Genomic DNA, 13215 nt, shown 5'->3' with positions numbered 1-13215 from the left:
ATGTGAATCAGAAATTTATATATATATATATATATATATATATATATATATATATATATATATATATATATATATATATATATATATATATATATATATATATATATATATATATATATATATGTGTGTGTGTGTGTGTGTGTGTGTATATATATATATATATATATATATATATATATATATATATATATATATATATATATATATATATATATATATATATATATATATATATATATATATATATATATATATAATCAGAAAGTGATTGTCCTTTAATATCAATTCACTCTACACTCATAAATAATATATTTTCAGGCGCGCAAATGTTACCGAAGGGGGATACCACCGTTTTTCTTCCTGAAGTTGATAATAAGTCCACCGTTACCCCAGGGATCGAACCAGCGACGGACGGTGAATCAGGACTACAGTGGCGCTCTAACTTTATCGGCCAAAGAGGTATAAGTGAATAACATCTCCCCGTCAACTCACCCGTCGAACTCAGGTGTTTTGGCGTTTGTCAGAAACGATATCCACCCACCTCTTGCCATGTTGACCGTGTATGGCTCTGCGTTTGTCGCACGTGAGCCATATTATGACTATTTCTCACATCACCGTGATTCATATACAATCAGAAAGCTACAAACGTCCTTTAATATCCAATTCACTCTACCTCGGAAACAATATATTTTCATATATATTTTGCCGAAGAATTGATTTGGAGTTGATAATAAGTCCACCGTCCGTGGGATCGAACCAGCGACGAGAATCAGGACTACAATGACTCTCAACGAAATCGTACAAGAGAGGTATAAGTGAATATAACATCTCCCGTCAACTCACCCGTCGAACTCAGGTGTTTTGCGTTTGGAGATTTATATCCACCCACCTTGCTGCCATGTTGACGTTTAAGCGTTTGTCGCACGTAGCCATATTATGACTATTTATCACATCACCGTGATTCATATACAATCAGAAAGCTGGGATCAACGTCCTTTAATATCCAATTCACTCTACCTCGGAAATAATATATTTTCATATATGTTACCGAAGGGGAATTTTGTTGATAATAAGTCCACCATCCGTGGATCAACCAGCGACGAACGAGGAATCAGGACTACAGTGACGCTCTAACGAAATCGGCCACAAGAGAGGTATAGAGTGAATTGGATATTAAAGGACGTTTGTAGCTTTCGATTGTATATGAATCACGGTGATGTGATAAATAGTCATAATATAACGTGCGACAAACGCACTACACGGTCAACATGGCAGAGGTGGGTGGATATCGCTTCAAACGCAAAACACCTGAGTTCGGACGGGTGAGTTGACGGGAGATGTTATTCACTTATACCTCTCTTGTGGCCGATTTCGTTAGAGCGTCACGTAGTCCTGATTCCTCGTCCGTCGCTGGTTGATCCCACGGGACGGTGGACTTATTATCAACTTAAAATCTCCTTCGTAACATATATGAAAATATATTATTTCCGGTAGAGTGAATTGATATTAAAGGACGTTTGTAGCTTGATTGTATATGAATCACGGTGATGTGATAAATAGTCATATTTGATGGCTACGTTGACAAACGCACTACACGTCAACATGGCAGAGGTGGATATCGCCTCAAACGCAAAACACCTGAGTTCGACGGGTGAGTTGACGGGAGATGTTCTTCACTTATACCTCTTGTGGCCGATTTAAACAAAGAGCGTCACTGTAGTCCTGATTCCTCGTCCGTCGCTGGTTCGATCCCACGGGACGGTGGACTTATTATCAACTTAAAAATTCCCTTCGGTAACATATATGAAAATATATTATTTCCGAGGTAGAGTGAATTGATATTAAAGGACGTTTGTAGCTTTCTGATTGTATATGAATCACGGTGATGTGATAAATAGTCATAATATGGCTACGTGAAGACAAACGCACTACACGGTCAACATGGCAGAGGTGGGTTGATATCGCTTCCAAACGCAAAACACCTGAGTTCGGCTTCTGAGTTGACGGGAGATGTTATTCACTTATACCTCTCTTGTGGCCGATTTCGTTAGAGCGTCACTGTAGTCCTGATTCCTCGTCCGTCGCTGGTTCGATCCCACGGGACGGTGGACTTATTATCAACTTAAAAATTCCCTTTGGTAACATATATGAAAATATATTATTTCCAAGGTAGAGTGAATTGGATATTAAAGGACGTTTGTAGCTTTCTGATTGTATATGAATCACGGTGATGTGATAAATAGTCATAATATGGCTCACGTGCGACAAACGCACTACACGGTCAACATGGCAGAGGTGGGTGGATATCGTCTCCAAACACAAAACACCTGAGTTCGACGGGTGAGTTGACGGGAGATGTTATTCACTTATACCTCTCTTGTGCCGATTTCGTTAGAGCGTCACTGTAGTCCTGATTCCTCGTCCGTCGCTGGTTCGATCCCACGGGACGGTGGACTTATTATCAACTTAAAATTCCTTTCGGTAACATATATGAAAATATATTATTTCCGAGGTAGAGTGAATTGATATTAAAGGACGTTTGTAGCTTTCTGATTGTATATGAATCACGGTGATGTGATAAATAGTCATATATATATATATATATATATATATATATATATATATATATATATATATATATATATATATATATATATATATATAGATATTTAAGAAACTTTTTTACATTGTTGTGGAATATCCTTCTGTATTCTATATATATATGCATAAAATATGACTTACCTATTTGAATTAAACTAATGAAGAAAGACTAATTTGCGAGCATACACCCACAAAGTTCATTGTAGTACGCAGCGGGCAAAGATGCACCTAATTAATCCGCTGATAATCCAAACCTTCCAGTGAGCGTGATTAGGCAAATGGGGTCAACAAGGTATAGAAGAACAGCCGAATAAAATTTGATGACAGATATTTTCCATGTTAAGAAATTACCTTCTCTGTGTTAATTTTACCTAAAATTCAATCCTTTCAAAAAGAATCTCTCCACAATTTTATCTGCCAAGTTTTATATATATATTTTTTTTTATTCCGCTCATCCGATCTTAAATATCCTGCTTACATATACACACTAGAAAATATGACTTTTTTCAATTTCATTTATTGAGTTACTTACTATGAAAGTTTGCTTTATAGTGGTTATATATATCAAAACCGAAAACAATTCATACAAAATTCTGCGCTCTTCCATTTAACGAATTGCGTTCCTTCGCGAATATGTATTTGTTTCATCAAAAGAAGAGAACAAAAGTCGACATAAGGCATCCATTGTTCTATCTCTATGAATTCTACCTAATGTTAACTAATGATCTTTTTTATTGGAATTTCTATTTCTTTCCAAGAAAGGAAAAATCCTTATATTTTTGAAACGCTTGATGAATATTTCTTCTGATATAGTAGTCAAGAATTGGGGATAACATGCCGAATATTTTCTAGTGTTATAAATTAGAGCTGCTATAATCGCTCTTAATCATTTTTCTTCCTCCTTTCTCTTTCCTATCATTTCCCTTTTAATATATATCTGCTTGTTTCTTTCTTGATATCTTTCTATCACAATATCAGTAACCCAATTTTTTCCATTTTTTTTTTCACATCTAATTCTTTTCATGTTATGGTTCTGTTTATATTAAACCCATATAAAAGAACCTAATGAGGGATGATAAAAATTAATACAGGCATCAAAATTTATGTAAATTTCTTCGAACTCCATTTTTCCTTTTAGCTAAATTGTCAACCATTAGCCATTGCGGAGTCCCTGGAAAGCAGAGAGAGAGAGAGAGAGAGAGAGAGAGAGAGAGAGAGAGAGAGAGAGAGAGAGTTGTTGAATCTGATATTCAGAGCTTTTTTCTACATTGACAATGTTACCTTTAAGAGCCGATGACCACTATCAAACATTCAAACCTGGCGACGGTTCAGATGGACGGGATCCATTTTATATTCAAAAGGTTTCTCACTTTCGTTCTTATGTAGATTGCGTAGTTTCGATTTGGTCTCAGTGAATTTCTAAAATTGTATATATGCTGATTGTCACTTTCATAAGACTATTCTAGAACATTTTATTCAAAACAAAGTCCTAAACAAAGACTTGAATAAAAATCTAGGAAAAAACAATGCCAGACTTTTGTAAGACTATTATATTTGTTTATAATTTATATGACATTCAATTACCGATGTTGTAAGATGTAACATGTTATTTATATTCAGAATTTTAGTTCCTGTGTAAAGGAATAAACAACTTACCATCTACATCCTAAAATGTATTTTCCTTGGGTTTCATAAAAGCAAAGAATGCGGTTAGCCTACCGACCATCTAAAATTACAAAAGAATTAAAAAAGATGCCACTGCAACAGTCACTTTTAATTGCATACTAAACCTCTATGAGAGAAGGAGTCAAACACTTGAACACCTTGTGTTTATTTTCAAAATTAAATTTTTTGTCCTTTTTCACTCCTTTCTTAAGCTAAAATACTTCCAGAAAAAATGGGCTTTTAATTAACCTTGACATTTGCGGAAACTTTTGGTTTAATGTTGTAAAAGCCACCTGTTTCCTCATTCAGAATGTTGGTGTTTTCCTTCGGTGATGTCCTCTGCACTTTCCACATATGTAATTAAACAAATTTTACACTAATTTCATGATACACGTAAAATACACGCGCACACACACACACACACACACACACACACACACATATATATATATATATATATATATATATATATATATATATATATATATATATATATATATATATATATATATATATATATATATATATATATATATATATATATATATATATATATATATATATATATATAGTTGTATTCTTCTCAATCACGAAGATAAAATATCACGGTGCACTCCACAATGAAAATGAAGGAGAAACCAGAGGAAAAAGAACTAGAGTTCTTAATTTGTCCCAACAGTTTCGCCCTCCATCAGGCCTCTTCCGGGGAACTTTATTGACTAATCAGTTTAAGAAAATCATATACCGGACATATGTTTACATTTGGCTTCAAGACTCACATAAAACAAACAACCACAAATGGTTAACGTTGCTTGCAACTGTTACAGGATAATATAAAATATAAATTGTCTAGTACATAGTTCGTCCAATAGAAAAGGTTAACAGTCTAATGAGGCTAAACAGGTAATTAAGTGAATACCTAAGTCAATATATTACATAATTTGTACTGGTTTTTCATGATATGTAGAAATAGCGGGTCTGTCCTGAATAAGCCTATACTGCCATTGAAGTTATTGTTTTCACTATATTGAATACATGCTGTTTCTATTAGATTTCTTTCTATAAAATTACTGTTTCTGAACAGGATTCTTGCTTGAGACCACTGAATTGGATAAAAACATTCTCTAGCATGTTTACTAATGGCGCTGTTTCTTTGATCAGTAGCAATACTATATTTATGTTGTGCAATTCGTTTCTCAACAGTTTTTGCTGATTGTCCAATATAAAATTTATTGCAACCACAAGGAATTTTGTATACTACTCCGTTGTCGTATATAGGGCTGTTTCTTATTAAAGTTCTGCCAATGGTATTGCGGTAGGAAAACACAACAGTCACATCTAATAATTTAAGTGGGTGGATAATATGATCGAAGGCTGGCATGTATGGCAAACACAGTATATTGCTATTAAAATTCCTATTTCCCTTAGTGGAATAAAAAGATTTTTTGGCTAGCGAGAAACACTCATCTATATCCTGTAAGGTAAAATTGTGCTTAAGACCTAATCCATATATATAATCTATCTCGTCATCAAAGTCATCAAAGAATTCAGGGCTGACTAGATGAAGAGCTCTAAAAAACATAGATCTTATACCTGACTGTTTTACTTGTTTACTGTGGAAAGATCTCGCATCGATAATCAGATTGTTGTTGCTATCTTTTCGGTGTACTTTAAACTTTAAAGTATTGTTATTTCTAATGACTTTAACATCCAAGAAAGCTATACTCTTATTTTCTTCCTTCTCAACAGTAAATTGGATCGAAGGTACTAACCCATTCAAGTGTATTAATGTGAGGTCTATGTCCAAGTGAATTTTCCAAATACTAATTATGTCGTCAACATAACGGAACCAAAGTATATTGTCGGGTAAAATGGAGTTAGCCAGCCTACTCTCATAAAATTCCATGTAAATGTTAGAAAGAACAGGTGAAAGGCAATTCCCCATCGGCATACCAAATTTCTGTCTAAAATATTTACCATTAAAAACAAAGCAAGTATCTACTACACAAAGTCTAATCAATTGTAAAATAACACTAACTGGCAAAGTAAAAACATATTTATCTAGCTCACATTTCAAAAAAATCCAGAACATCATTAACGGGTACACAAGTGAACAAACTAGTTACATCAAAACTAACCATAATTTCATCGTCCGTAAGCTTTACATTTTTGCAGTTTATTAACAAAATCCACAGAATTTATGATATGGGACTTGGAAATTGTGCCAACTAACGGCTGTAACAATGAGACAAGGAATTTTGACAAAGCATATGTGACACTACCAACTATGCTGATTATAGGTCTCATGGGATAATTGAGTTTATGGGTCTTTACATTACCGTATGAATAGGGTAGACTTGCATTATATGAACGAAACCTGCCAATCATATCCTGATTTTTTCCAAAAATTACTTTCATTTGTTTGTGAAATTCACTATTAACTCTCTCTAGTGGGTTGGATAACAAAGGTTCATATGTTCTGGCTTCGCTTAACAAATCATTCATCTTATTTAAATACATTTCTTTATCAAGAATGACAATAACACTTGCTTTGTTGGCTTTGATGATATATAGATTATTATCATCTTTTAAAGATTTCAGAGCTACATTGAATCTCTTAGGGAAATAATTAAAACTGGTATGCTTGATGTAAGCCCCATAAACTATGCCTTTGGCTATGCTCAAAATATTCTTTTCGTTGAAATTATATTCTACTAATTTTTCGTTTTGCACAAAACTCTTGAAGATATTTACAATGTCGGGCTTCTTGTAGGGTTATTAAACTTTATACCCAAACTTAACGCTGTCTTCTCATTTCCTGATAGCTGCCTTTCATCTAGGCAGCTATCAGGAAATGAGTTTTTGTTTGTAAAAATTACCATTGAAAGAAAACATGTTGTTAGTTACACAGAGGTTGATAAGTTTCCTCTTGGGATATATAAAACTTTAAAACTTATCAACCTCTGTGTAACTAACAATGTGTTTTCTTTCAATGGTAATTTTTACAAACAAAAATTTGGCTGTAGCATGGGAAGTCCCCTATCACCCCTTCTAGCAAACTTGTACATGGAATATTTCGAAACAGAACTTTTGTCGTCTATCAAACCCCGTAATATGATCTGGCTTAGATACGTAGATGATATCTTTACTTTCTGGGACAATAGCTGGGGGGACTTTAATGAATTTTTTAATAGGCTAAATTCGCTAGTTCCGACCATAAAATTTAAAACGGAATGGGAAAAGGATGGAAAACTGCCGTTCCTAGATGTACTGATCATAAGAAAACAGAACAGATATGCATTTACAGTATATAGAAAACCCACCTTCGCTGTTTCCTACATTCATTTCTTAAGCTACCACGACGTCTCCGTAAAAATCATGGTAGGGTGCAACTTACTCCTCAGAGGACTTAGGATTTGTTCAAATGAGTACCTAGATAAAGAATTCAACATGATCCACCAACACCTATAGCAGCTGCTCTATCCACCACACATTATCGAGATGGCTATTAACAAAGGAATAAAATATACTATAGAGGTCCCACTCACAACAGACAAATAGATTTCAACAACAAAATAAAGCTTCCGTACGACGAAAACATCCAAAAAGCCACCAAACAACTCAGGTCTAACAATCCCTTCATTTTTCATTATCCCAAATCCATCGGGAGTTCGCTAACTAACGTATACTTAAATAACAAAGGGGAAGAAGCCGGAGTTTACAAGATACCGTGTAGCAATTGTAATGACATTTACATAGGCGAGACAGGTAGATCGCTCTCCCAAAGAATACCAGAGCACAAAATATCAGTACGTTACGCTTTGGAGAGTTCGGGGATTTTCCTACATATCAGAAATACAGGACATGTCATAAACTGGAGTGGGGCGGAGTTGGTTTTCAAAAGTAGCTGTCCGTACAAAAAGAAAGATGCTGGAATCTGCTATAATCAATCAAACCAACAATAGGAACCGGTCAGGAGGACATCGGAAATTGGACGACATCGACGCCTTAATCCTCAGACCCCTCCTGCAGAAGATGACCCAAGAAACGCGACCTCCAGATCCATCGCCAAACGGGAGCTAATGAGGCCAAAAACCACTAGGGAATTGGTCTCTCTCCTCCTTCTTAGGAAACGGTCACCGTCATACCATCGGAGCCTTAAGGCCAACCTTTATGTTTTGTATACTCTTGTAACATTTCTCTGTCCATATTCTACCAGTGAACAGGGCACAGAAGCAAGTGCCCGAAATATATGGTTTCAACGTTTAAATAGTGTTTTATGGGCCTTCTTATATATATATATACATATATATATATATATATATATATATATATATATATATATATATATATATATATATATATATATATATATATATATATATATATATATATATATATATATATATATATACATATATATATATATATATATATATATATATATATATATATATATATATATATATATATATATATATATATATATATATATATATATATATATATATATATATATATATATATATATATATATATATATATATATATATATATATATATATATATATATATATATATATATATATATATATATATATATATATATATATATATATATATATATATATATATATATATATATATATATATATATATATATATATATATATATATATATATATATATATATATATATATATATATATATATATATATATATATATATATATATATATATATATATATATATATATATATATATATATATATATATATATATATATATATATATATGTATGTGTGTGTGTGTGTGTATTTTTATATGTTCCCTGGTGCAGGTAAATTTTCAGTCGTCACATTCAGTACTTTACTCTACAATGGCCTTGTAAGGTAACCAGGAGCATATAACACAAAAAATAAAAGGAGTTATACAGGAGCTGAGGGCTCTTTCTCAAAGGGAAATGTGTGAAACACATGGATACAAAAATAGGTATATTTACATGACAGACAAGATCAAAGGGGAAATGAATTAAAACACGTTAAATTGCTGCTGCAGAAGTCCTCCCGAGGGGGGAGGGGTGGGACAAAAAGCTAGGGAAGGCCAGGAACACAGACCAAGGAGAATTCTGCTACGACCATCCTTCACTTAGCAGGAGTGTAAGGCTGACGTCAACATCGGGGCTTTGTTCCAGTCCTTCTTAACGTCTTCTGCAAGGGGTCCACAAGTCTGTGTAGACAAAGGCCTCCCCACGAAGGCCGTACTCTTGGGTCGTAAGTCGGGTGCGGGAAGGAAGGGCGTCCTTGTGATGATAAAGGGCTGCAGTTGAGTTTCCGCTCGCTCTGGGATTTGCAATTCACCACTTGCAATGGATACTGGCCACGTGGTTGAGTACAAAGCAAAGGGCAGCTACATCCACGTGGCTTCGAGGGAAAGAAAGGGGTGGTGGGGACATCTGAACTCGTGACTTCCTACATTCACGACTGAACTGTGTGTGAGGGCGAACTTCTGGCGCCGTGGCCTTTTATTACTTCTGACTGGGTGTAGGGAGGGGGGTGGAGGTCACAGCTCCTATACCCAGAGAAAGGGTGTCAGCCATTTACTGACCTAGGCTAAGATTATCTCCTGAGCGTGCCTTAAAACCCTGAATTTACTGCTTGAAATTAATCCGAACCAGATTTCACTACCTATCACAGGTTCAAATAGACAGAGGCCTATGCATCGGCCAAGCAAAAGCAGAAAGGAGGGTGCTTTTTCAGCTTATTTTGGCGCTAATCTTTACAGCTCCCCCTGCAAGATGACATTCACACCTTCAATCGGGTGCGCATGTCGATAACAGCAAAAAATGAGCGAAGAAAACTCTCGACTTTACTCTAGGTCCTGCTTTGCTACAACTGTTATCTTACTTTACTTACAAAACTCTGCTGCAATACCGGTCAATGACAAATTGAAAGTTTACTGTAGGTTAAGAGTGCAATTTAGAACATACTATAAAAAAGGTACCCTTACTTGGAAACTAATTATTGCTGAAATACTTCATAAGTGCTAACCTTACAAATGCTTTACTCGCTTTACTTTACTGAGGGTAATAAGGCACTCGACAAAATAAACAAAGAACACTTCAAAGTCGCAATATAAAAAAAAAAAAAAAAATAAATAAAAAAAAAATAAATAAAAGGCAGGATGTAAAATGAAAACAAAAGTAAATAAACTAACTGCTTACTGCTGTGCTAGAAATACAGGCATGCGGTTAGTTGTGCCTTGAAGAGGCCGTATAAATGGCAATACAGCATTGATTTCTAGTGATATTCCCTTACTAGATTTTGTAATAACAAAATTCAATTCCTTTTTCCAATCGGTGGACAACAATTTTTTACAAACCCGATGAGTAGCTAATATCTCCAGAAAGTGCTAAATCAAGTGACAGGAGTTTGACAGCTTGCTGAGCGAGGGGGCAATGAGATTTTTCGCGCGTTTTAATTCACTAAACTTAAACAACGCTAAATTTTTACTTCCACGGCCTACAACTCGGGTGTAAGTTATAAACAGATACTCGCTCGAAACATGAATGGGAAAAGAAACAAATGAAAGGGGGCGGGACAGACATAGCTTTCTCCACAAAACAAAACAAAAGAAAATAAATAAATCAATAAAAGAAAAGAAAACCAAACAAAATGACATAAGTGAAAGGGTGATGTAAACCGCTTACTGAAGGCAGGACACGTTGCTGGTATTACAAAGGTAAGGTTAAAATTCACAAGGGCATGAGTCTTGTGACTCGAGATTCATTAACAAATAGAGAAAAAAAATTAAATAAAAGAGTAAATGATGTGTGCAGAAGAGCGAATGATAACAGAGTGAGGTATTTTATTGTTTATGTATTAATTTAACATCTGTCACCAATAGACGACAGCCAGGACTAACTCTCAGCCCAAGGACTGGGAAAGGAAACCCAAAGGCCGCGACCCCTTCAGGAAGAGCTGACACGCCTGTCTTGTGCCAAGGTAAGGGCGTAAGGGCGTGCCACTTCCCACTCGGTCACTCATACTGCTTCAAAGTAAAATGATGAATGCATATTAAAGGGGATGATAGCCCATATTTTAACTGCCTCTTGCGGTGGTAATTAAGGAAAAGTGTAAAGGAAAGATTGACAGAGTAGAAGTTGCAAAGGACAGGAAGAGGATAGCGGAAGGCCTTGACATCGTCTTCTATATGAAAGGTGCCAAGACTTTCGAAAGATGAAGAGGTGGCTCTATGCCAAGTCGGCATGGGTGCCAGAAGAACTCTGGAACTCTTTGTGGAATACCTGCGATCGCCCACAACCGTAGTAATTCCGCCATGAACCTCTCCTCCTTCGACCATTGTCCTCGGCCGGGAATCAGAGGGCCCGAGGCCAAAGGGCGGCAAGGGGTGCCATCTGGGTCAGCTGCAGTGACAACTGACACAGGAATTTTGTTCGCCAGCTCGGACATTAATCGGCACAGCTCGCAGAATTCATCGGCACAGCGAGGCAGGGCAGATTCATGACTTGCGAGGGTATCTACGGCGGGCGGCGAGAGAGAGGGGACGGACAGAGGTGGCGTGGTTGACTCGCATGCAGTGGTGACCAGCTCAGGGCGGGGTTGCGAATCCGTGCCTTTGGGTGGACCTCCGCTGAGATCAGGAGAACCCGTCTCTCTTGCTACTGACACTGGCAGCGGCACCAGGCCAGGCGAAGAGGGGGTTTGGAGTTGGATCCCTTGGAGGGGGATCAGGGGCATGCTCTGGCACTGACATTGGCACTGGCGCTGATGCCGTGCTGGGCACTGGACTCGGATCTGGAGGGTTATTTGGGGAATTTGGATCCCGGAATTGTCGTGGTTTGGAGGGGGACGTAAAGTCCTGGCCCAGGAGGACGTCATAGCATTCTGGCTCTGCGGGGTTGGACCGTAGGGAGGATCATTTTAAATTCGTTGATGCCAGGGCAACGGCAATATTACCGGACTTATTATTTCTAGGGCATTTTGCCCATGAGGGAGAGTGGCCATAAACCTTGCACGCCATGCAAAGGTTTGGCTGAAATCTCTTCGCACTGCCCATGCAGAGGGCGCAGGCGACTTATTAGTTGGTTTTCTGGGAGAAAGAGGCTCTGCTGGTTTATTTCGGCATTGCTCTTTGGAATGCCCAATCTTTCTACAGAACCCGCACACAACGGGTTTCTGTGACTGCCCATTCTTCGGCGGAGGGGCACCTGAAAGGCGGGCGGGTGGATTAATTCGACACTGCAGGGAGCTCTCCTGCGGGTGATGAGTATCCCAGGAGTCGGCGATGTGACAGCATTCCACCAACATCTTAGGTTCTTTCTCGGCGATGTGCGTGGCGAGGGCCGGACGGACATAGAGTAGGAAATGTTCTATTTTTATCTGTTCAGTTGCCTTGTTGAGGGTCGTAACCCCAACAGACTCGAACCATTTGGCATGGGCACGCTTGGACTGGTAGGCCCAGTCTGCCCAAGTCTGATTTACTTCCTTAACTTGCCCTCGCCAGTGCCTCCTCCAGCGTTCGGGGGTTATTTTGTATGCGCCTTGGTGATAGTCTGGCGGACGACATCCCAATTTTCTTGCTCCTCCAGCGGGAGAGCTTTGTAGGCAATAAGGGCCTTCCCTGAAAGGAACTTGCCCAACATCAGGGAGAGTTCAGCTGCACTCAGGGGTCAGGCCTTTAAGACTGTCTCGGTGGTGTCGAGCCACACCTCGGGCTCGGCCTCCGTCCATTTTGGCATGCAGGCAAGAGCCTGGCTGAAGGCGCTCATCCCCTGGGTGGCAGGTGGAGGCGAAGGGCCACGCCATTGCAGCAGTGTGAGTTCATGGGCATGCTGCTTGTCCCTTTCTTCCCTTTCCGCTTCTTCTCGTTTCTCTTGAGCCTGACTCTCTGCTTCTTCTCATTTCTCTTGAGCCTGTCTCTCTGCT

Source organism: Macrobrachium rosenbergii, chromosome 46 (genome assembly GCF_040412425.1).
Source record: "Macrobrachium rosenbergii isolate ZJJX-2024 chromosome 46, ASM4041242v1, whole genome shotgun sequence".
NCBI lineage: Eukaryota > Metazoa > Arthropoda > Malacostraca > Decapoda > Palaemonidae > Macrobrachium > Macrobrachium rosenbergii.
This window is presented reverse-complemented; position numbering follows the sequence as displayed.